The 25,719-nt window shown below is 52.8% G+C and overlaps 1 long non-coding RNA gene across 3 annotated transcripts in view; it reads right to left on the reverse strand.

Annotated features, from left to right (window-relative positions):
- The window catches only part of LOC132514544 (uncharacterized), a 52,168-nt gene that overhangs the window by 16,656 nt on the left and 9,793 nt on the right, over positions 1-25,719 (reverse strand). For all 3 annotated transcript variants that reach the window (XR_009538852.1, XR_009538851.1, XR_009538850.1), the window contains exon 2: positions 12,533-12,670. This is a non-coding gene — a long non-coding RNA (uncharacterized LOC132514544). The remainder of the gene's footprint in view (positions 1-12,532; positions 12,671-25,719) is intronic.

Raw genomic sequence — 25,719 nt, forward strand, 5'->3', positions numbered from 1 at the left:
GGGGGTGAGAGATGGGGCAGGATAACCAGGCAGGGGCCAGTCACCTTCATACAAGTGTTCACTGCAGCTAAAACTTCTCTGAATTATCCACGTCTCACCCTAAATCCCTGCAGTGCACGTAGGAGCCCCAAAGGAGCAGCCCCCAGCTCACACACACACACACACACACGCCGCCAACCTAAGCTAGGATCTGCAAAGAGGCTTTCTTTCCCACGCCATCTTTGTGCTCTACCAGGGCTGCAGGAACACCCACCCGGCACTGCTGCCGAGAGGCAGTTCCCTCCTCCCCAGGGCCTTCCCCGGTGGGCCTGGTGGAGACGCTACCCATGGCGCGGCTGGTGGCCTGTCATCTCAGTTGGGGGTGCTTCAACCGTGATCCACACTGGGTGTCCTCTCAGCCCATCTGCACCCCGGGGCTGCGTGATTTCAGATGATAAAAGATAGTCTGCTTCAGCCTGTAGCCACGGTATCTGACGTTCATTTAAACATACTACATGTGCTCTGAACTTTAAAGGGGTGTATTATAAACCCTCAGAAGTCAGCAAGATGACTCCTCGGAGAAGGAACCATCCGTGGGCCCTGGGAGTGAGGGGGGTGCTCCGCTGCCCGAGCCAGGGCTGGTTATTCATGCTGCATCAGCGCCTGCGTTCCACAAACATTCCTCACACACTAAATCCGTGCCAGACGTTTGCGCTAGATGGTGAGGAGTAATCTCCGCTCTGCAAATCTAGCAGGGGCAAAAGGTGGGGCTCGGGCTGGACTCCGACTTGGCAGGTGGGGCACCAGAGGGGCAGGTGAGAGGGAGAGAAGCAGTTTTCTTCTGTCCTAGAAAAAGGGACAGGCATGAGGCTCTGGGAAGAAAGCTAAGGCAGAACCAGCCATCACCAGCTTCCCAACATCCATCAGGGCAGCATGGGGGGGGCTAACTGTGAAAAGCCTTGTTCCAGGCCAACTTTAATTTAAAGTCCTCCGGGAGGCTGTGAGCAGCAAACGATCAGATAGTGTCAGAGATCTGGGGAGGGATGTGTGGGGCGAAATAGGAAACTGCCTTCCTCACTTGGGGCCGGGGAGTGGGGACAGCTACAGGGTCCTGGCGGCTGAGGCAGGGCCTGACATGCCAGGCCGCGTGGAGCATTATGGGGCAGATTCTGGTTCCATTAGGACTGATGCTCTGCAGCCCATCATGTGTCCTTCAGTTCCTGAGTACTATTTCCCCCTTCACTTCCTAAAAAAGAAAAAAAATCCATAGTTTTGTCTTGGATGCAGCAATAAGAAAGATTTATTCACATCTAAGCCAGATTAAATGGAGAAGCAAAGGGGCTCCTGGGTCAGGCAGAAGGGTAGTAGCTGGGTCCATAGACCCAACTGAGGGCCAGAGTGGTTCTGGAGGGCCTAGCATTGGCGGGTACCGCCCTGGGAACAGCTTTGATTAATCCTCCCCTCCCTCCAGGGATGACTGCTCTTTGAAGATCTGTGTCATCAATCAGAGTGGCAGGAACCCTCCACCATGCAGCAAAGATCAAACATGATGCGTTAAAACTGAGGACAGAGGAGGTGCCCACAGAGCCCTGCCCTGAACAAACTCCTGCTCTTGCTGGTCTGCGAGTCCACCACTGGGTCTGGATGGAGAAGTCAGTGGCCATCCTATGCTGCCACACTGATTCTGCAGGACCAAAGGGGCCCCTTGCCGCTCCTGGTGAGATGCCAAGGCTGGTCCTCCAACAGGGCAGCTTGTTCCACCATCTCAGTCTGGCTGTTGACCTAAGGACGCTCAGGCCAGCCCTTGGTTGAGATTCTTGCCCACCAGCCCCCTTCCCTGAATTGATTGAAAGGCAGTCTCCTGCCAGGGAAAACAGCATGTAACCAGCCACAAGACCGTTGCCCCAAAGACGCTGGGACCAAAATGGAGGTCCAGAGAGAAAAGAGGAAAGAAAGCTGGGAACAGACCAGGTGAGGCTGGGCTTGGGGGCACTGAATTACCTGTCAGGCAGGCCTCTGTCAGGAGAAGAGGGACCGAATTCCAGCTGACAAAGGAGCTAGTGAACTTGGATTTGATTTGGGCTTGGACAACTACAAGGACGTCCAGCTGGCAGGTGGGGCACTGGGCTGGGCAGACTGTTGATCCTGTAGTGGTTGACTTCCTGCTCTTCCAGCTGGCAGTACTAACCAAAGGCCGTAGCCAAAAGCAAGAGGGACAACTTCTAATCCAACCAACAGCTGGTTGAATGTTCCAGGCAGCAGCATGGGCCGTATGAACCAATGGAAAATCTCGGGCCCAGTCAGGAGCTGCCTCACCCTTCCTAGGAGATATCAGAATTTCTTCAACTGAGTCAGTCCTGGTATGGAATCCCAAGAGACCAGCAGCCTGAGATACCAGCTGATGGCCTTCCCAGGGTCACCAACATGGGCTCAAGAGCTTCTCAGCTGTAAGAATATCACCCTGGACATTTTGGACATTAAGTCCATTTCCTAACAAATGCTCCTGGGACTCCTAGACAAGTCAACCCATTATTCTCATTCACAGGGGACTGATTAAGAGTTAAGTGTCGGGGATAGCAGGACTCAGGGTCAGGCAGGGAGCACACAGCAGCAGGACCAGATCTGAGGGTGGCAGGGGCCCTTTGCCTTGGAGAGAAGTAGAGAATGTCCAGGGAGCCACGAGCCAGCTGTCAGCCCTGCCCCTCCCTTGGCCTCTCCAAAATACTGTCCCCCATTGACACCCTTAATATACCTGTGTCTTCCCACCCAGCAGAACTCTGTACCTCAGATTCAGTAACTGATGGCTTGAGGCTGTGTCTGGCATTTTCAGTTGGTTTGGACACAAGGTGCTCAAAAGAGGCCTGGGAGGCAGCGGGCAGGTGGCTGGGTGATGGTAGGGCCAGGCTGAATAGAGGCTGAGAACTGGTCCTGCAGCCCTACCTCTGGACACCAGCTTCCTGGCAGGATGGCAGCTGCCCGTCAGACGCCAGTGTCTGTCAGGAGTGGTGTGTCTGCAGTGACAGCCCTGGGGCCAGGAAGCGGGGTGTGGGAGGCAAGACAAGAAGAGGAAGGCTCCAGACTGGAGAGTTGTGCGGAAATGGAAACAAGGCCCTGGCCTATGGCTTCTGACTAAGCTTAGGTGCTGGGGATCTGGTCTTCAGCCCTGAGGCCCTCTGGCCCATTGGCTGAGGAAAGGCAGAAGCGACCGAGCTGGGTTCTTTGCCAGGCAGGAAAAGAACTGGCCCAAGAACAGGGTCTGGTGGGAATCCCGTGGGTTGGCAGATCGGCTCTCCTCACCCAGCTGCTTGAGGGGTCACAGAGTGGTCAGTGCAGGAATCACTTGAGCTGTCCAAAACCACAGTGCACCCTCTCCAGCTCATGGCTGGGGAGAAGGGTAAAAGGGGATCTGGGTTCAGAAGGATTTAAGGTAACATTTAGGGAGAAATTTCTGATATGAAACTGGGATGCTGCTTCGTGTAAACTTTTAGCAATAAAGGGAACAAGCCCTGTTTAATCGACCCAGTTAGCCAGAAGCAGGAAGATGGAGACGCAGATGACCTTGACAAGCAGATGCCCTTGACAAGCCCTCATGGTAAACTCAAGCAGAGGTGCCAGGACAGAAAGACCCCTGCACTCGGGTCCACCAGGCCTCAGCCTAATGCAACAGGAAAAGAACAACTGAGATGTAATCCTTGTGTTCTGCTCAGTAGAAGAGGTGATGAGACGGTCCTGCTGTGGCCTAGCCTGGGGACCCCTGGGTGGTAGAATCATAGGTTGCCAGAGAGAAAGGGGAGCTCAAAGAACAAGACCTGCTACCCCTATCAAGAAACTGGGACCAGAGAGGTAACTTGCTATTTTCAGCCCTATTTTGGAGGGGTTTCCATGCCCGTGGACCCCTGGGAGAATGCCTTCCAGGAGAGGAGCTGAAGTCCAGCTCAAGGAAACGAGGGAGGACAGCCACGGGGAGCTGGGTGTGGGGAATGGTCCCCAAGGCCCCAGCCAAGCTTCTGGGCCCCAGATGAAGAGTGAATCGCTGGTTCCCCCTGGAGGGGAGTAGTCAGCCACCCCGTAAAAGTTTATTTTTATACATGTCTGATCTATTTCACATCCTCTCAGATATTTTGACACATATACAGGAAATGTAACTCTCCCCCATATGGCAGTGTTTGGTTGGCCAGACCTGGGGAAACTCAATAGGGTCACAGAGAAGCAGAGGGGAGCTGCAGCGTCAGGGAAGAATGCCAGAGGCCTGAGGCACCTGGGGCCAGCAGGCCAGGGACAGGAGTCAGAGCAAAGTCAATGCAGAAATCCCCCTGCCTGGGTACAGGGCTCCAGGGCCCCAAGCCTAGGAGGCTGAATGTGCTCCGGCCGCTGCTCCCAAGGAGGGACGAAGCGAACCAGGAGAGGGCAGCTAGAGCCAGGGAATGGGGCTGTTAGAAAGACAAAAACAAGTCAGGCCTGAGAGCCAAAGGCTGAGACACCTCAGACATCAGCAGGGCTCTTCTCCCCGCCCCCGCGCCCTGGCCTCTGAGCGAGAGACTTACAGCTCAAATGAAACAGAGGTAAGGGGGAAAGAGCTCTGGGATAGGCACTACCCACCTGGACCTTCCCTGCCTCATTGAACTTCTATGGGCCTCAGTTTCCTCATACACGCATCAGGTTGATACTATTCAGCTGGGAGGCCGGGAAGATTAAAGGGGAGAATGAATGTACTGTTTCTCAAAAGGGTCTGATAAAGAAGAGCTCTGGCAAATGCTAGTTCTCTGTCCTGAACTATAAAATGCGGAGGATGCTGGTGTCTCCTGCGCAGGGCAGCGGGAGGTAGAAACGGGACGATGTGAGTGGATCACCCGGCACAATGCCTGGCTCCAGGGGTGGCCAGACTCTTTGGTTCTTTCCTTCGGAACACACCGGGTCTCTACATGATGCTGGCATCCGCGTAGGGGTGTGAGCACAGGATGCTGCGGAAGAACAGAGAGGGGCGGCGTGCCCCTCCACACGGGTCAGGGAGGGTCCTTCTCAGCTCTACCCAGAGAGGAAAGTAAACTCCTCATTCCATGACGGACAGTGGCCAGAATAGCACACTCACTTTATGGGGCCTTTTTTCCCTTTTGTATTTTTATTTTTTGAAGTTGAAATTCATGGACGTCGCATTCCTACAGGGTGCCCTGCGGAGACAGGTTGAGGGATGGGCACCCCTAACTCACAGAGATGGGGGCAGATGCCCAGCGCTCTCCCCATGATCCCTTAATGCTGGCATCAGACGCAGGGCATGGCAAGATGGGCCATGGAACAAACTCTCCAAATGGAGCCATTTGGATTGTCCTACTGCTACGTGTTTGAAAACCACACGGATAGCCTGGCCTCTGCCTATGTTTCCAGGGCTTCCTTCCCCCTGGCTGTGGGCATTGCCGGCCTGGAATATGTCCCTGCCTTGGTCACCACTGCCCCAGCGAGCTAGTTCAGGACCTCAAAGAACCGAGGAAGAGCCTCACAGCGCCGGCTTGGTAAATGGAGTGTGACAGCTGAGAAGTCGCTAAGCCCTCCACTTCCTCCCTTCTCCTGTGGGACCCAGAGGGTTGAAGCTCTGAAAAGCCTGGGGAGTGTCAGTCGGTGGAGGCTGTACTTGGCCTCACCTCACCCCATTCCCCCACCCATCTCCCTGTAAATCCTGGCGACACAACAGGAAGGCCCTTTAACTAGCACATAAAAGTGCTTTGGGCTTTCAAAGCCCTGCTCTGCATTTATGGGGAGCCCGAGACTTTTACGGGCCATTTCTAGTCCTCCTCTCCCTGACCTACTGATGCATCGTGGTTTCTAGCTGTGGTGTGGGCAATTGTCACAGCCCAAGGCAAGTGACCATGGGGCAGGGGAGGAGAATGAGACAGCCCTGAACCTGGGAGGCGAGGATGCCTCAGCAAAGCCAAGCTGGTCACCCACCCTCAATGCGCCAGCGTGGCCCTCTGATTGGCCCTCTGTCCTTCACATGGGGCTCAAACTAAGGTTGCACAAAGTTGGTATTGATCAACTGACCGACTTGCAGTCACAGTAACTGTGGGTCAGTCTTGGAAGGGGCCCAGCAAACTCCTCTGAAGGACAGGGAGGGCCTTGTCCTAAGAGGTATTCAGCCCATTCTGGAGTTGGCCAGGCAGGTGAGCTGTTCACACTAGCATTCAAACAATTGATTTTTTTTTTGTTTTTTTTTTTTTAATTTTATTTTTGGCTGCGTTGGGTCCTCGTTGCTGCACGCGGGCGGCGTGTGGGATCTTCCCGGACCAGGACCCGAACCCGTGTCCCCTGCATCGGCAGGCAGACTCCCAACCACTGCACCACCAGGGAAGCCCTAAACAATTGATTTTTAAGATCTTGTTTAGCCCTGAAAGACTGAAGCTATAGACATCTAAGGATTTGGGGGAAAGATGATTAAGCATCTCTCCAACGTAGAGCTAGAGCTTCACCCCAGCAGCCTCACAGAAGAGCCCAGGAGAGTTTTCCCCACCTGGGCCTCTGATCCTACTCGATGCAGAGATCTCTCTGGCTCAGTGCATAGGCAGTGGGGATGGGGTGGGGCAGCCTGGGAGCTGACAGAAGCCTGGTGGAGAGGAAGAAGCGGCCAGGGTCTCCACCTGCTCCCGGGGTCTCCCTGCTTCTCCTGCCTGGAGACCTTAGTCAAGGAGGAAGCCCAGCCCTACAGGCTCCCAAGGCAGACCCCGAGACCCCTCACTGAGGCCTGCCTGTGTCCCCTCTCCATCCTGCTCACTGCCCCTCCTTTCTTGACTGTCTTCTCTATCAAGCTCCTTCTCTGCTATTTCTGTGGCGGCTGTTGTTAGTTTTTCCTCTCCCTCCTCATTCTCCCCTTTTCCTTTTCATTAGTCTCACCCCTACGCTCATTCTCTGGACCCTTCCACTTTGTATTTACCTTTTCTTTCTCCTCTTTCCCTTTCTATCTTTTTTATTTGATCTACCCATCTTATTCCCTCCTCTCTTGGACAAGACTGTCCCTTAAGGTCTCATTTAACAACGAAATCACATAATTTTTAAGATTCAATAAACACAGCACTTTCGTGGTTATTATTACGTTTAAACTTCACCATCATTCTCTGAGGTTGAGTCTGTTCCCATTTTACAGGTGCCAAACTGAGGCTCAGAGAACAGGCATGATTTGCTTAGAACCACACAGCTATTAGATGACTGATCTAGGATTACCTCCACCTGCCTTCAATAATAACGATGATCAAGATTTCTTATGGTAGCGGTATATAGTAGAGTGTCAGAATATAGTATAGTATATGCCAAATACAGATGGTATATTTAGTATAGTATACAGTACAGGGCTGAGTGTTTGTGTTTGTGTTCCCAGCTCACACCCCTAGGAGGTAGGTACTGCTGTTACTACCCCGTTTTACAAATGATGAAACTGAAGTGCAAAGAGATGAAATAACTTGCCTGCGTAACTAGTAAGCAGCAGAGTAAGATTCAAGCCCGGGCACCTGGCCTCCGGACTCTGTACGCACCATCTGCACCATCACTGGGCCCTCCCTCCTCTCCATGCTCGACAGCAAGTGGTCCCTTCATCAGGAAATTCAGGGTGATGGAGGCATCATCTCTGGCTCAGACAGTAACAGAGTCCTCAGGGGCCTATGGGCCTAGCCTACCAGGGGAAGGTGTCCACAGTGTGTGTCTGGGTCTGTGTGTCCTGAGGAACTCCAAGGCCAAGTGCTGAGCAGGGATGTCACAGGGGTCGGCTGAGACAAGAGGATTATGTCTCATTTCCAGACTAGAGAGAATAAAGGCCTCTATTTGGAGCCCCTGCCCCCCAGCTGGCCACTCTGCTCCCAGAAGGGCCTCTCGTTCCCCTTCTGGGAAGGCCTGGAGAACTTGTCCCTCCTCCTGACCTGCCCGGGGAGCAGCAGCTGAATCCTGCTCAGGGAGGGGTCCAACCACTATTGCTGGGCAGCACCCCACTTGGACGCATGGCCTCCCCAGCTGCTGGGGACTTCTTGGCGGGTACCTGGTCTGGCTCTCCCCCCCTGGCATGGCGAGGAATGTGCTTTTGTCATCCTATCCTCCCTCCCCGACCCTAGCCCAGCGCACAATTGGATTAAGAACAAAAATACGAGCTGTGTTTGTTTTAATCAGCTTCAAGACATGGGGGCTTTTAAAGGGAAGGAGAGCAGGCCGGAGCTGGCCCTGGGGCAGGCAGGCTGGGCGGTGATGCCATCCCAGGGTCAGGAGCACGCCGAGCAGTGAGTGCATCTGCAGGTCAGATGCTGGGGCAGATAAGGGCTGAGAGGGAGAGGACCTGGGGGGCCAGGGGGCTGGGGGCTGAGGGAGGATGAAAAGGATAGGAAGGAGGGAGGGAAAGACACAGGTTTTCCCTAAGAGTGCAGAGGGCTGGCAGCCTACAGTTCCCGGCACTGTAGGGTCCCAGGCTGGGACCAGGCTGAGAGCCGTCCTTTCACCGTGAGTCTCCCCACCCCTCTGTAGGTCAAGTGGATCTAGTCCAATGCAGCCAGCCTCCACTTAGCCCCTGCTCTGTGCCAAGGGCAGGGGACACACACATGATCCAGGAAAACGGTGCACTGGTGTGAGGCAGGAGGGGAGGATGCTGTGAGGCTGGGGGAGCCCCCTGGAGCCCAGAAGAGCCAACGGGGAGCCGTTTTTTCCAGAGAAGAGGCTTCCTCCTGGCCCTTGGAATGAGAGATGATGGGAAAGTGGTGAGGGAGAGTCAACCATGGTCTCCACCACCCAATGGCAGGAAAAACCCCTGCCAGGGGCCGCCACGGAGTCTGAGCAATGGTGTCTGGACTCAAGCTTCATGCCAGAGGTGCCAGCGCCAGAGGGGACAGGTGCTGATGGTGAGTCAAACACGCAGAACCCAGTGGAAATTGCGAGGTGTCAGGGTCAGGTTGAGGGAATCAAGGCCTGAAGGAGCAAGAGGCTGGAAAAATAATGCCATAACTGGGCAGATTTCAGGTTTGATGAAGACCTGGAGGCTGTGCAGTGTAGAGGAAGGGCTCGGAAGTCGAGCCAGTGGGTGCTCTGGGATCCTGGAGCAAATGCTTTTGAAAAAGCTCCTGTGGCTACACAGCTGTACACTTGCTATCCGAGTGGCTATCCTCACATTTGCCCTGTGAGCCAAGGAAAGCGGCCCAGACAGGTTCAGGGACTGGTCCAAGGTCACACAGCCTAGGACAGAAGAAGCTGGTACAATCACCGAAGGCTCGGGATATCTAGCCAGTGCTCCAACCCCCATGAATGGAACGGCCTCGGCTAGTTCTCAGGTCAAAGCCTCCAGATGGAAACAATAACATCAGACAGTTAAGGGCAGAACCCCCAGAGGCCCTTCCCAGACCCTTCCTGCTCCCCGGCCTTCCGAGCACCAGGAGAAAGGCCTGGACTGGCTCTGCCCATGCCCCAGTCACACTCCAACACTTTGGGCCACCCTTGCCCGGAGACGACTATGAGGTGATAGATAGCTGGACCTCTGGGCCAATCCCCACCCCCCCTTAGACCAAAGCATGGGCTCCTTGGGACAGAACTGGGTCTTCTAATTCGGGTCCAAGGAAGGGCTTTTGTCCACGATGATGTTTTTACCAGTCAGAGGCGAAAGAGAAAAATCGATAATGAATTCTGTATATGGTAACATTTAGTCAGCTTTTAAATTTGAAATATCGTCTCTTTTCTGATTTAAAATGTTCTTTCTTGTTACAAAACATGATGGAAGTAGGACTTCTAGAAAACCTATTCTTGGCAAAATTATAATTGTCAAACCTATGTCCATCCCCTTAATTTTTAATTGGTCCATAAAATCCACAAGTTTGGGAACAACTGTTATTATTTTATTTGGAGACATTCTTACCTAGCCTGAGGCACAGTTCAGACCTCTGCGCGCTGCGAGTACTTAATACATGTGGAGCATGGGGCATATTACAGCCTGGGTCAGCAGGGACTTCGGGTGGGGAGATCTGGGCCATAGAATCTCAAATGGCTGGGCAAGCCTGAGCAAATTACTGCACTTTCAGCCTCAGTTTCCTCTTCTGGAGGGAGAGACAGAGGACGAAGGAGTAACCTCTTCAGGCAACCTCTAAGATGAATCCCAAGGGCAACATTCCACGGCTCTGGGAAGGGTGACTGAGCTCCCGGGAAAGAGACTGGCCAGTCTCAAGCACTGAGTCTGCAGCTCTGCTCCAGGCAGAGGCCTGAAGGGGGTCGGGGAGAGGCACCTGTTCAGTCAGCCCACAGGAGAGAAGTTCTAGTAACAACAACCAAGGGTCTGCTGGCCACGAGACAAGAGCTTAACCGGACAGTAGCCAAGACTTAGGCCCAAACCAAATGAATGCCCACTGGCCCATGCCTTTGGATGCATCTCCCAGCCCCGCCAGGCTGGGACCAGGCTGAGAGCCGTCCTTTCACCGTGAGTCTCCCCACCCCTCTGTAGGTCAAGTGGATCTAGTCCAATGCAGCCAGCCTCCACTTAGCCCCTGCTCTGTGCCAAGGGCAGGGGACACACACATGATCCAGGAAAACGGTGCATACAATAGTGCCACATCAGTTAAATTTAGAATAGAAGAATTCATAAGTATCCGAGTGTGTTAAGAGGCAATTAGACTAAACAAAATACGAGCAGTCTCCACACTCAAGGACCGGTCCTCGGAAAATAACTCTACTGACCTGAGGGGGATACGGAGGAGAGAGGAGACCCAGTCCTCCCCTAACGAGAATTCTGGACGGAAAAGGTGGGTGTCGTGCACAGACCCAGCAACGAGGTAAAAGCAGAGGCAGAAGGCATGGACTTGGCCATCCATGGGGCCTGGGATGCAGCCATCTCTCTGAATGCGGAGCAAGATTAGAAAGGACGTGGGCCAGCCCAGAGCCAGGCACTGTCACCCCAGGCACTGTCTCCAGCGTGTGGGTGACTTTTTAGCCCTGATCCAGTTGTGAAGCAGGAAAGAGGTGTCTTTGCCAGGGTCCTTGGGTGCAGGGCAAGTGGGCACAGATGCCTGCACTGAGTATGGAAGGAACAGGGAGCCGTGGGGGCAGGGTGGTCGTAGCCCTTCCACCCCCTCGGGCGGCTCAGCTCTGCACAGTCTCAGCCCCATTCCCCAGACACCAAGGGACACCCGCTGCTGACACCATGGCATTGGGTTTCCCCTGGGCTGGCTCAGGCTACTGTCACCAGGCCTGCCAGGAAATTGCTGCTGACACTCGGGGAAGGGCCCCGGGAGCGGGGAGGCTAGGGATTGTGAAGTCGGTGAGTTCTGAGCAGGCGTTAGATGGGGCTGGAGCAGGGGAGTCCGCTATAGGTCTGAGGGGGATTCTAGCCACGTGAGTACAGGGTGGCAGTGTGGGAGTCCAGCCAGGGGACCCCAGAAGGTGATGGACAGGTCCTGGTACCAGGCTGGCAGCCTCCGACCTTACCAGCTGGCAGCTTGGAGCCTTCACCCCCGACAAAGACAGGTCTCTCTCCAGGAACCCCTCAAGGGCAGGGATAGAGCATCTCTGCAGATGACCAATCCATCTGTCCACCCATCAGCAGGTGTTTTAAATACCTGCCGTAGGCCTGACACAGTGACAAACACGCAGAATTTTCTCGGAAAGGCCTCTCTCCCCCTCAATCTAGGAGACTCAGGAAGGCACCTGAGAGCAGTGCCGGGTGGGGCAAGGCAGAGGGTGGTGTCTAACTTGCTTGAAATTATTATTCAATGTTCTTACTTTTCGGGGCTTCCCTGGTGGCGCAGTGGTTAAGAATCCGCCTGCCAATGCAGGGGACACGGGTTCGAGCCCTGCCCCGGGAAGATCCCACGTGCTGCGGAGCAACTAAGTCCGTGTGCCACAACTTCTGAGCCTGTGCTTGAGAGCCCGCAAGCCACAACTACTGAGCCCATGTGACACAACTACTGAAGCCTGTGTGCCTAGAGCCCGTGCTCTGCAACAAGAGAAGCCACGACAAAGAGAAGCCCGCGCACCGCAACGAAGAGTAGCCCCTGCTCGCCGCAACTAGAGAAAGCCTGTGTGCAGCAACGAAGACCCAATGCAGCCAGAAATAAAAACAAACAAATAAATAAATTAAAAAAAAAAAATGTTCTTACTTTTCATTTAATCAACTAAGGATATTAAAGAACAGACAAAAGGAAAGTATTTTAACACTTTTTAAAAAAACTAAAGAGGATAAAAGACAGTTTTTCCCAATATCAGTTAGTGATAGAGGTTAGACTAAGGGTTACTTTGTGGGGAACTGAATCAAAGCGACACCAGGAGGCCTGGGGGGCACTAGGCAAGTAGTAGCTCCGGATCCGGGAGTACATGGAAATTTGCTGATTTGTACTCTTGGTTAGAACACTTGGCCCACATAAGTGATACCTCAATGAAAAGAGCAAATAGAGACGGAAGTCGGACATTAGATTCATGGAAGCTCATGGACTTGGGGCCACGCTTCATGAGTTCAAATTCTAGCTCCACTTCTTGGTATCTGTGTGACTTTGAACAAATTACTTAACCTCTCTGTGCCTCAGTTTCCTCATCTCTAAATGAGGATAATAATTATACTTACTTTAAAGCGTCCTTGTGAGGGTTAACCGAGTTAATACATGCGAAGCCCATCAAAGTGTTTGCCATGTAGTCATCGCTCGGTAAGTGCTAGTCATTGTTATGAATATTATTCCAAGAAAGTGCAGCTGCCAACTTCATGCTGAAATATAAAAATAGATGAAACAACCTCAAATTAAGAAAACATAAAGTGACATTTCATAGTATGAATTACATTACATGATACTGCTTTCTTACACAAACTTATTAGAGGCTCTATATTTGATTACTCATTCATCACTCAAGAAATATTTAGTGAATGACACTAGCCTTCAAAACTATTCCAGACAGCGGAATAAAGCAGTGAATTAGACAAAGTCCCTGTCCTCATGAATTCACATTCTCATGTGGGAGACAGGACAGAAATAATCAAATAAACATATAATACAGCATCAGCAGAGGACAGCAAGCAGGATAAATACCAAAAAATCTACACAAAGCCACAACACACTGAAATGGCAGAAAATCAAGACAAATAGCAGATCTTGAAAGAAGTCAGAAGGAAAAAGAATGCTTCCCACAGAGGAACAAGGTAAGAATTACATCAGACTTCTCCTCAGACACTTCATCTTACAGACAAGATGAAAGGGGAGTGAAATATTCAACGTGCTGAAAGAATTCTGTATCCCGTGAAATCATCTCTGAAAAGCGAAAGAGAAACGGACTTTCTCAGGCAAGTGATGTCAACGGTGGTAAATGCCGTGAGGAAAAAGAGAGCAGCATAGAGGGAAGGTACCATCTCAGAGAGGTCAGGGCATCTCCCAAAGGGGGTGCCAGTTCCGTGGAGACCTGAACAAAGGGAAGGAGCAGAGCTGGAGCCCTGTGGGGATCAGGAGTGAGCGCTCCTGGCAGAGAGAACAGGGGGTGCCGAGGCCCCGGGGTTGGTGGGGTGTTGGAGAAGTAGAATGAAGCCAGCACTGCTGGAGCATGACAAACCCAGGGCGGAGGGTGCAGTGAAGAAGGAAGGACCCAGGGCCCGGGTCACGGGAGGAGTTTGAGTTCGGTTCCGAGTGCCAGGAGAAGCCACTGGAGGAGTCTGAGCCGAGTGGTGATACAATCAGGCCTCTCACTTCCAAAGATCACGCTTGGCCTTGGTGTGTGGAGAATGGGCAGGAGCAGGGAGACCAGGTTCGGGGCAGAGGGGGTGGGGAGAGTCATTGGCTTCTGCATACTTTGGGAAGGTGGAGCCAACAGGATGAGGGATGGACTGGATCTGGGGTGTGAGGAAAGGGGTCACGTGGGTCTTTGGCCTGAGCAACCGGGGAGGGGCAGTGCCTGTAGCTGAGGGGGGGCGCCTGCGAGAGAAGCTGGTTTGCGGCGCAGTGGAGAGTTCTGCTTTGTTGAGACGACTTTTAGGCTTGCAAGTGGAGAGGACACACGGGCAGCTGGACATACCAGTCTAGAACTCAAGGGAGCGGGAAGAGTGGAAAATACCACTGGGAATCGGCAGCAGCAGGAAGTCGAGTTCAAATGCCCTGCCTGTTCTCACGCTTGGGGTTTTCTCATAGTCATGGAAAACTGCCTGTAGCTCTGCTAAGAAAAGTGGAAACATTCTTTCTAGGGTTGTCTCATTAAGGCTGGAATATTCTACGCAACATCAGAGAAGGGGAGACGGGCACCCCTTGTCTCCAGCAACTCCATCAGTCCTCTCCCAGTGGGCAGGTGAGCAGACCTCTGATGCCAGGAGCTCCAGGAAAGGTGTGCTCAGGAAATCAGCCGAGAGGGATGCTTTGGGCCAGTGGCCAGAGGAAAATACCTCCTGGGCAGAACCACTCAGGGCTCTGGGCAGAACTGGAGACAATCTTATATGGTGCCCTGAAGAGACAGTGAAATAATCATTCCGGTCCAATTCTCTCTTGGACCTGATCACAATGTGACCTTTGAATAACAGCTGCATCTGGTCACTAAAACTGTGGCCGATGGGACTTTAACTGCCTCTAACACTTGCTGACATTCCTGTTTAAGGGAAGAAAGCAAATCTTAGACTCAAAGCCTTCCAAAGGCAACTCTAGCTACAATGTAATCACATCCTATGCTTTAGTTTTATTTATTTTTCTGGCTACCCTCTGTTTAAGACAAGTGCTACTGGTGTCCCATTTGGAGTTAAGAATGTACAATGTCCTTTTGAAAGATATTCGTGTGTATGTGTGCATACGTGTGTGTGTGTGTGTGTGTGTGTGTGTGTGTGTGTGTGTAGTCAGTTAATTTAAAGAAAAATGTTAACAGTACAAGTGGCACTCATATGAGGCCAAAATGACGAAGGTGCTACTCACATGACTACAGCCTGAAAAACCATGGCTATAAAAGATGCAGAAATGAAAATAAGAGGGCATCCCTGATGGTACAGTGGTTAAGAATCCACCTGCCAATGCAAGGGACACGGGTTCAAGCCCCGGTCCGGGAAGATCCCACATGCCGCGGAGCAACTAGGCCCGTGCGTCACAACTGCTGAGCCTACGCTCTAGAGCCCATGAGCCACAACTACTGAGCCCGTGCACCACAACTACTGGAACCCGCGCACCTAGAGCCCATGCTCCGCAACAAGAGAAGCCACTGCAATGAGAAGCCTGCACACCGCAACGAAGAGTAGCCCCCGCTCACCGCAACTAGAGAAAGCCTGCACGCAGCAACGAAGACCCAATGCAGCCAATAAATAAATAAATAAAATAAGTTTATAAAAAAAAGAAATGGAAATAAGAGCCCTGAGCCTCATATTCATACACAAAGCTCATAATCACCCGAGATCAAGGGCGAGAGCATCTTCCTTTCCCTTTATAGCCCTGTCAGGCTGCAGGTGGATAACTTTTTCTCTTCCATGTTGCTTTTGGTATTTGCTATGGCTAGATTTCACCAAAGGCAAAAATTCTCTGCATAGAGAATTCTCACCATCTCAAGGCCACGAATTTGATGTTACCAATGTTATTTCCCCAAATGCTGCAAACTTACGAAATGCCTTCTGAATCAGCAAAGATTATTATGTGCCCTTTAAATAACAGCTGCATCTGATCACACTCCTAATTCATGGGGATTGAAGTTCTGGACCAAAACGTCCCCAAATGATGCACTTACCAAATGATGCACTTACCAAAAATAAGGAGTGGGTTTGGGCATGACTCAGGGCCTTGAGCAGGCCAGACCTCAGGTAACTCTGTGTATCAGGTGGTCCCTGCACCGCATTGCCTGCCCAAGTCAGATGACAGTGTCCACGTGCGGTCCATAGAACCAGGTAGAGAACAGAGCTCAGGCAGAACAAGAACAGAAGATATTCAGATGCGAGTCGTGCTGACCTCTTAGGGCCCCAAAGAAGCCACCACACCCCTTCCCTGGAGACCTCTTGGCCCAGTGATATTATCCCAAAAGTAGGAATTGTGGGTCCTGGGTTCTCAGCACCCCCAGCTGCGCGGCTGGGCTGAGGGAGGCACAGCTGTCTTGCCCGAGGCTGTGTCTCTTGTGAAGGAGAAACATCCGGCCAATTCCACCAAGAATGTCAGTCAAAATGCAGCGCAGGACTCGGTCAGCTCAGCCATCCTGCCCAGCAGCTCTTGTGTCCTGGGAGCAGGCGCCTGGACCGTCCTCGGCCAGGATAGGGAGAGGCTCGTGTCCCAAGGGCTATGGCCTTTGCAGCCCCCTCATCCCCGCAGTCCTCTCCCACCTAAAACCTGCAGCCTGGGGGAGCTGCAGGACTTGGAGGATGTGACATAGGATGTGGGGACCCGGGGGCTCCGTGGAGAGATATGCAGAGGTGAAAGGGCAAACCTGCTTCTAGTCTCCTTATCAGGAATGGCCGAGGGAAAGGGAAGTGGGTAGCCCTGGAGGTCAGGCTGGGGGGTCATGGCTGGGGCAGGGTAAGACCCAGGAGACCTAAGAGGAGACCCTGCTGGGTGGGGGGAAAAGGAGAAAGGGGTGGGAGACTAGAGGAGGGCCAAGGAGGAACCAGCTGCTTGGCCCTTTCCCGAGGGGTTGGGGGGGCAGAAGCTAGGGTGGCCAACCCTCCAGGTTTGCCTGCGACCGAAGGGCTTCCTGAGAGACAAGACTTCCCGGTTTAAAACCTGTATGGTTGGTCCCTCGAGGAGCAGTCCTGCCTAGGGACTCACCATGCCACCCTGTTGGAATGCCTTCTTACTTCTCCGCCTCCCTTTATCCACGCAACAAATAATGAAATGTCATTATTTGCTCAGCAGTGAAAGGACAGGCATGACCTGGCCATTGAAGCCCGCAGACTGGGCCTCCCTTACAGCTCAGGCCCCCAAACATGGGGACTGCGTCTAGTTCATGGCTCCACCTCCCACTGAGCTGGCCCTGGGCCCTGAGCGGGACGGGTGCTGAATACATGTCTTCGGCTTGAGGGGCTAAGGCACCGTGGGCAGGCTGGGAGTGGGGACACCTCGGCGACCGGTGAAGGCCCACAGCCTCTCACCCACACCAGCCCACAAGCACACGCACCTACGCACACGGGCCCACCTAGTCTCTGAGCGACATTCTTCCTGACCCAGCACAGAGGGCACCCACCCCTCTCAGCTAGGAAGGGGGAAGAGGACACACGGCAGGCCTGTAGGCAGCCGCCAGCCTAGGTTAGGGGAAGGTGGTCCCCTAGATGAGGGGGACCAGAGCTGGCTTGTTTTCCCCTAGCTGAGAGGTCTTAGCCTCGGGCTCCAGCATCCCGTTCCCTCAGGGGTCCCACCTGCAAGGAGCCCACAATAGTCAATGTACCCCACGTATGTCTGGGGTCATCACGGGAAGGCAGAGGCAAGCCGAGGCTCCCTTGGCCTTGGTTCTTGCAGCTGGAGAAACCAGTGGGGACCCTGAGCCCTCTGGGGCACAGCAGGGACTGCTGGGGTAGGGGGCGGTGCTGGAAGAGGCTAGGGGTTCCAGCTACAACTCCGACTGACTCCTCTGCCCACTTAAGGAGTAGGGAACTATATTACTGAAGTCACCACGGGACTGTAAGTTTCTTGCAGGCAGGGGCTATGTGCACTCATCTTAGTCTACCCTGAAGGGCAGTGCTTAGATGGGCTATGGACTCTCCACACTGTCCATGGACAATGCCCTTAGAGCAGCACCCCACGTTTCTGTCCTGCCCCCTGGTGGCGTTTTGTCATATTGCAACTCATGAGATACAACAAAAAGCAAGGGGTAGGATTTCTGACTGGCTGAGTTCAGCCCACTGTACCCCCCATTTGGGGAGCCGGGTCTTGGGATATCATTAGGATAAGACCCTTTGAGTGTTCTAGGAATAGCTGGAACCTAGCCACTGCCAACCAGCTGAGGAGTGGGAGAAAAGAGCAGGATGTGGGAAGACAACTTCAGAGAAAACAGCAGCCTGGGACCTGATGCACACTATCCACAGACCACAGACAGACAGTGAAAGCACAGAAGGGACCTTGGATCTTTTAAATCAAAACTTAGGTGTCCAGAATTGGATTATCACAGTCTTTGGCAAACATACACTCATGCTCTCATTTAGTTAACTATTCACTTAGTTATTTTTCATAATTCATAAGTACCTATGAACTAGGGATTTTCTTTCTTTTCAAGCGGTAGAGCCCCGCTCTTCTTCTAAAGGAAATTTCACAGGAACCCCGGGGATATAAAAAGTGGAACTGCCCTGGCTGCTGGCTGCTTGGCCTCCCTTTCACTGCCCCAACGGCCCTGAGTAGCCCCTTAGAATTCTGTGCAACAGGATCTATAGCAACATGATCGATCTATGCCAGGACGGCAGAAACCTGTCTCCTTCATTCCTATACCCCAGTGCCCAGCACATGCCCAGTTCGGTGCCCGGTTTCAACAAATGTTGGGTGAAATGAATTGAATGAGAGCAGCTTGCTCTAATAACTGCCCAGGTCTGATTTGGAGAAAGGGCACCAAAAAGCGCCTCTGCCTCCAAATGTCTCCCCCATCAGCCTACCACAGTGCCTACTGTTCCGCATTACCACGCAGTCTAACCCTGCATGTCCTCCAGGACCCAGAGCGGATGCTACCTCCTCCGTGAAGCCTTCCCAGATGTCTCCAGCCAGAGTCATCTTGCTGCCTTTGAACGCTGGGGCCACTTTATTACACCTCTTTCCTGCATTCTTCACACTCACTCAGCCCTCAGCCCGAGTTATTTGCATACATGTCTCCTTTCCCCAACAGTGCAGATGCTGCACTCCTTAAGGGTAGGGCACGTTTGATTGACATTTGCTTCCATCTCAGTGCCTTCAAACAGTAATATTCAATACATTTGTTTGAGGAAGAAGGAAGTCTCCTGATACTCCTAAGGACACTGTGTCTCCAGAAAGGCCCGTTAAAGTTCTCAAGAAAGGCACCTGGAATCAATTTGACCTACTGAGACACGAGCATGGAGTGGTTTCTTCACTTCACAAACCGTCACCAAGCAGAGAGCACGGAAGGAGATCCAAAATAGGCAGGTTTGGGTGGAAAAGAGACACCTAGAGCCGCACTAGTGCCTGAGCTGTGTGCAGAGGATGGGGCCCTGGCCCTGAGAGAGATTCGAAAAATGTGGCCAAGGAAGAGCTGGAGGAAGGGGCCACAAGAGGAGAGAAGGGCTGGAGTGTCCTGGGTCCTGAGGCACTTGAGTTCGCCTCCCCACGTCTGTCTCCAGTGCCTGACAGGCTGGGACAGGGGGACTGGTTCCCTTTTTCTCCCCCAGAACATCTGGGGCTGCATCAGACATAACGATCTGGTAAAGAAAATTGTTATGGAAATATGTAACCGTGAGACGTTATCAAAGGCGTCTTTAAAGTTCCTTTTCAACCCCCAGCCGGGTGGAGGGGATTGGAAATTGGAAAACTGGGAGACGATTACAGGACCATCAAAGTGGTCGAAATTCAATCCAATCTGCAGGTTTAAGGATGGCTAGCAGACCCCTGCCCCAGCCCAGAAGGCTGCAAACCCACTGTTTAAAAACCAAATCAACAGCATCATCAGATCTGGGTCTGGAGCAAACAAACGGCGCCCACAAAGGCTTCCCTGGATTTCCCTTGCATTGAGGAAATCTGAGAAGTGAGGCCCTGGGGAGGCGCCTAGCCCTGGGAAGGCTCCCAGCTTCCAAGGCTTCTATCTTCTCCTCTCCAGCCCACCCCACCCCCATTCTGGGCTCCGCTCTTTGTCTCTCCATCCTTCTTGATGCCTTTCTTCTACATCTTTTTGTGCCTACCCTTTCTCCTTCCATCTGTCCCTCTTCTCCTTCCATCTCTCTTTATATATTTCTTGTCCTAACAGTGTTCTACCTCTCTCCTTTTCCCCTCTGTTTCCCTCTCAAAATCTGTCTTTTTGTGACATTTCCCTCCCTTTGTTGTGAATTTCTATCCCTTTTGTCTTTCAGCACTGCATCTGTCTCTTTACATTTTGTCTTTTCTTTCTTTTTCTTTCTTTCTCTCTCTCTGTCTCTCTCATTCTCTCTCTTTCTCTGTCTCTCTCTGTCTCTCTCTCTCTCTTCCTTTTTCTTTTTCACAGCAACAACCTCTTTTCTTCAGCCTCTCTTTCATTTTTCTGCCCTTTTTCTGCTTGTGGATTCCCTGTCATTTCAGGCTATGTATGAGAGGAAATCCTCTCTGGCTGGTGTATTTACCATTATGAGTCCTGGGTGTTTCTCCCGGGGGTCCAAACACAAAGAGTGCTCCATGCAGATGCTCATCGAATGACTCTTGTCCCAACGTCCATCGCCATGAACTGTCCATGGCGGCAAGATTACTGCGCCAGCACACACAGGCACACACAATAGACATGTGGTTTTACCTATGAGCAGGCTCTGCAGACATGTAAATTTATGTCCGGAGGGGTGGAATGCTACAGCACATAAAATTGATACAGGCAGAGAACGTCGGTAATTTACAATTCTTTTTTATGTGGAGTGAGAGAAAGAGACTATAATTTTGCTACTAATAAAGTTCTCCATATTTATCCTCAAGATGTGAGGGTTTATCTTCATTCATATTTCTTGTGGTCGTAACTTTGAAGCCTCTATGAGATTGCAGGTTTATAATTAGAAAAGAGCTCAATTTGCACGTCTCATTGGAAACACCGGGGAGTTTCATTCCACCCTGCAAAAGTTGCCGGTGACTAAGCACGAGAAGAAAACTCCATTTGGTCATTCACCTTAGAAGAATCGTTTTGGGGACGCAAAGGGAAACACACGTATGTTTATGGAAGAACGGAACGGAGAAAACGAAAGCAAACGCACAGTCCGCGCCGCAGGAACCCGGGGAAGACGCGGGAGCCGGCGCGGCTCGGCGCGCACAACCGACGGAAAGTGGCAATTAGCTGCCGGGCCGCTCGCCACGGCCTGCGGCCCGCGGCCCGGAAGAGAGCGGGACGAGAGCTGCAACGGCGGGTTCGGAGCAGCCGACACCCGCCCTCCTGTCTGCCACCCTCCCGTCGTGCCGTCTGCCCGTCGCGGGTCGCGGGCCCCGCGCGCCGCGCTCCCGGCTCGCGCGTTTCCTCTGCCCGCCGCCCCCAGCTCGGCTCTCGGAGAACCTCGACGCGCGGCGGACAACCTGCGTGCCGCTCTTAATTCACCAGGCCCCAAGTTCACGGGCGCCGCCCCGGTTCCGCTCGCGTGCGCCCCGGCCGGGCTCAGGCCCCGGGATGCGGTGCTGGAATCCACGGCCCCGGGTGGAGAGAAGAACGCGCCGGGCGGCCGCGGGCTCAACCCCCGGGGCCCCCTGAGCCCCAAGGCCCCCGGCGATCCCGGAAGAAACCAAGCGCCTGTTCTCTTTGATCTGGTTTTATAGAGATTTGATGCTGACATTAAACTTCGAATGCTTTTATCTATTTCAATCTCTCTCCTGTTCCTTCTTTGGGCGGGGACTCCTGTGCCAGCGCGACAATGTCTAAGGGCTGGCCAGGGCGCGCGGTTGGGACTAGGGCACCGGGGTCAGCGGGCCCTATGGCATGTCGGCGCGAGGGCGACGCTGGGCGCAGCCACCTACCCACCTTCACACGCAACTCCCGATCGCCCCACGTATCCCTCCTTACTCCCACTCGCGCGCCAGGCCGCTTTCTCCGCAGCGGGAGAAAGCAGAGCAGGGTTGGGAGGCGCGGGAGGCAGAGCAGGGTTGAGGCGCGGCGGAGAGACCGGGGCTCGGAGAGGCGCAGAGCATGGGGCCGGAGAGGAACTGGGAGCCGCCGCCGCCGCCGCCACTCCGTTCTCCCTCCGCAGCCCCTGTACCCATGCCGAGACACTCAATTACTTTCAGGTGTGGACCACTTAATAAAATAAATCTTCCGGGGCAGGAGGCAAGTTTTCAGGGGCCTAATTCAAATCAGCAGACTTTGCATTTGTAAAGAGGGGCTTCCCTAAAATCCCTACGGTTGGGGGACGCGAGGGAGTCGAGAATAGAGGTCTCTTCCTGGGATGATACTGCCAGTGGCTGTGTTGGGGGACCCGGAGAGCCCCTCTCTTTGTTTCTTTCCGTCGCTCCTTGGCTGTGTCTTTTCTATCTGTGTTCCCGGTACATCAGAACGGAATCAACCATTTTTGGACTGAATCACCGTTTAACTAACTAGAGACCTCCAGCCCACACAGGAGACCCAGTGGAAACAAAAGGTTCTGCCTCGCCCCACCCCCCCACCTCTTGCTTTCTTTTCTCCTCCTTTGTCTCCATCATCCATTGCCCAATGCCCTCTTGATCTGAGATTTCCAAACCTGGTTTTGCAGCACTCTAGGGAAACTCCAATTATCTCCAGGGCTTTGTGAAATGCTCAAAATGAAATAAACTTTAATTAACTTTAATTATTTAACTGCAGGTTATGGACCCCTGATTGGCAGGAAAAGCAAAGGAGAAGGTTGGTGAATCAGATAAAACATCCCTGGGTGTCACAGCTCCCGGAAGGTGAGAAATGCCAGCTTCAGAGATTTCAGGGCTCAGGAAAGAATCCCAGGCTCGGGAAAAGAAAGTCAAGTTCCCATTAATGTTTGGGGCCGGCGAGGGCTCTCTAACAAGAGAGGCCAGGGACTCTGTCCTTCCCTGGGGCTTCCTCCCCTCACCCTCTTGCAAACCATCTCCATCTAGGCCTTTGGAGGAGGAAGGGAGTGGGTTCCTCCCTTCCTACCCCACACCACTCCCATTTAAAATCCTTCAGTAAGGTCCAGTTTACACTGGACAAAGCAAACTGGTTCCTTCCTCTTTTGCTAGGAAATTTAGACCACAACAGAATTTTTGTATGAATTTCCCAGGAATCTGGGCTGCTGTAAACAGGCTATCTGTCATGGTTCTGTTCTTTTAGAGGAGTTACTCACCCCAAAGTCTTGAAGGGCCCCTCATCCTCCTCACACCACCGGATCTAGGAAATTGCCCTTCTCCTGAGCACAGGTACGGGAGCCCCAAGAGGTGACCCGATGGCCATGGTGGAGGGCAACTCGCTCCCACGGCGTCTGACAAGGGCCCACATGTTTCCCGTACAGAGAACAAATCTGCCCCATTAAAGCGTTACTCTGTTGGGGAAAACACTGATGCAATATTGGAAACATGCTGGGCCCACTGTGAGAGCCGGAAGCAGAGGCAGGTCTTCTCAGGAAGGCAGAGAAGGCCAGTGGGCGAAACTAATCCCACCACGTCCACCCTTGCTTGGCCCTGCAAATTGAGGGAGGGATTATTGACCAAAACATCCACACATAGAGGGAGCCTATGGGGCTGGTGGTGCAGTTACAGAGAAAGCAACTGGGGATAGACAGGGGAAGAAGGTGCTGGTGACTTGGGGGCAGCTGCAGGAATGGGACCTGGCTGCCTGGACTTGGGGCCAAACTGGAAGGAGAGTCCATTTCCCCGAGCCTAAACTTTACAACCAATAACTCCAAGGTTTGGGCCCCAGCGACACTGCTGATCTACATGGTTTATTAACAAATGGAAAATATATAAACACATAACAATTGCCTCTAAGAAAAAACTTATTAAAATCCCCCCGTGTTATTTGCAAGATAAACAGCTGAGACCATATGGGTGAGGGGGAAGGTGGCTGTGTCCTAATTAGCTCTCTGTTCCTGGCAAAAGTTCCCTCTTTAGGCCTCAGTTCCCTCATTTCTAAATGAAGATGACAACCTAGATCAGTGATTCTCAAGCTCTAGTCTGCATCTGTATCACCCGGAAAAAAAATGTTAAAACAGAAATTGCTGGCTGCACCCCAAGAGTTTCTGACTTAGTAGGTCTCACGGAGCACCAATAATCTGCCTTTCTCACAAGTTCCTAGATGCCACTGCTGCTGGCCTGATAACCTTTGGGCTAGATGCTGTTTAAACTCGCATCCAGATCTAACACTCTGTTCTATCTCCACGCCCCTGTATCTTCCCCTCATCCCTTGAGGTCTTTGGAGCCACATAAGAGAGGGCTGATGTTTTCACACTCAAGCTTGTATCCCCTGTCATCAGTGCAGGATAAATCTTTCGCTGGCCAACAGGGACTGGTCACCCTGCCCACTGAGGAATCCCTGCCCTCTCAGTACACATATTCCAGTTTGAATTAACCCCAGCTGGCTGACTGCAGGGCCTGAATCTCCAATAGTGGCTCTAATGCTTCTTTCCCTTTGTACCAAGCAGGGCTGGGCCTAATCCTAGCTAAATCTCAAGCAGGCCTTCAGAGGGGTTGGCAAGAGCCCAGGGTACATCTTCAGGCCCCTCGATGTAGCCTAGTATCTGCCAAACACTTGGCCCGACACACACATGCGCACACTCCGTCACACAGAGAACCCCGGTCGTCAGGAGAACTAGTTTTACTTTGATGTACCTCTCGCCGCACATTTGTTTCAGCTCCTCTCCTGGAGCCACGGCCTTATTTATCTTCTTGGCATGGGTTCTTAGAATACTTCCATTCAGGCAGCAGCAAAATCACTCAGCTCCACTGTTTTACGAAGTTTATCAAACAGCAAAATATCCGGTCTCTTTGTCCGATGGATCTGGTGTGAATGTGCCTACAGAGCTGCCTTTCCCCAGATGCCCTGGGGTCTGTGTGTGCTTATAGATACTCTCCCCTCTGAGGACCCCAAGAAATCCAGGGCTTGCCTACTTATGCTGCAAGGGGCCCCCAGAGCAAACGCAGGGCTTCGCGGCATCTTCCCGAATAGGGAGACCCAGCCACCGTACTCCACACGTGCACGCACACTCCACCAGCAGAGCCTCAGGCGCCCACAGCGGACTAACAACCCGGGCACCTCGCCCCCGTGCCCCCTCCCCAGGCCTGGCAGAGCGCCCCCAGCCCCAAAGGACGGAGGAGCTGCTTCTAAAATCATCACTGTCATCTCAGTCCTGAAGTTTGGGAGCTCGGTGGAGGGAACCACCTCTCCCGCAGCTGAGGGCTCGGGCCCTCTCCACCCACTTAAAGGGACCAAGGTTTCGACTCAGAACAAGGTCTCCTCCGCTGCTCTCCCCCCACCTCAAGCATGCTGCTTGCTTCCCAGGAATCATCCTCAGGGCTGGGCTCCCTGCCTCCGACAGCCCCTGCAGCCTTGCAGCCAGGGCTCTTTGAAGAGCAAGAGAGTCAGTAGCCAGGCCCACTCTCACTCAGCACCTGGGATGCCCCGTGCTGTCACCAGGATGGCACTGATCACAGGGTTCCAGAGCCCAGAAAGTCCACTCGGTGCCCTCCTCCCTCTGCCCCTTAAGGAGATCCCCAATGTCCAGCGGGTAGCCTGGGGCTTTGGAGATGCACTGGCTTTACAGTTGACAACGTGTACTGACTGAGTGAAGGACCCCTTTCAGGATGGAAATCTGGCTCAGAGGTTCAAAATGTCCCCTGAAGCCATGTCTCTGTGCCCTGTCTCTGCAGCCCCCATTCTCTGGGCTGCGGGTCATCCATATACCCCGCCACCCATGTGACAATAAGTCTGGTCACTCCTTCCCACTAACTACCTCTTCCTTTCAGCCGTCCCTCTTCATTTCCTCTGCCACACCCCAGTCAGGCCTTAGTCACCTCACGCCTGGACCACTTTCCTATATGCTGGCTATGTCCCTTTCTCGTCTGTCCCCTGGCTACTCTGGGCAAGTTACTTACGCTCTGTGTGCCCTAGTTTTCTCATCTGGAGAAATGATGGTACCTGCCTCATAAGGAATTACATAAGACAATGTGCTTAAAAGACCTGGCTCACAGTAAGTGTTCAATAAATGTCAGGTACCATCATTACTATTATTATTCTGCTCAAGCTACCAAAATCATATTCCCA

Source organism: Lagenorhynchus albirostris, chromosome 2, assembly GCF_949774975.1.
Source record: "Lagenorhynchus albirostris chromosome 2, mLagAlb1.1, whole genome shotgun sequence".
Classification (NCBI taxonomy): Eukaryota; Metazoa; Chordata; class Mammalia; order Artiodactyla; family Delphinidae; genus Lagenorhynchus; species Lagenorhynchus albirostris.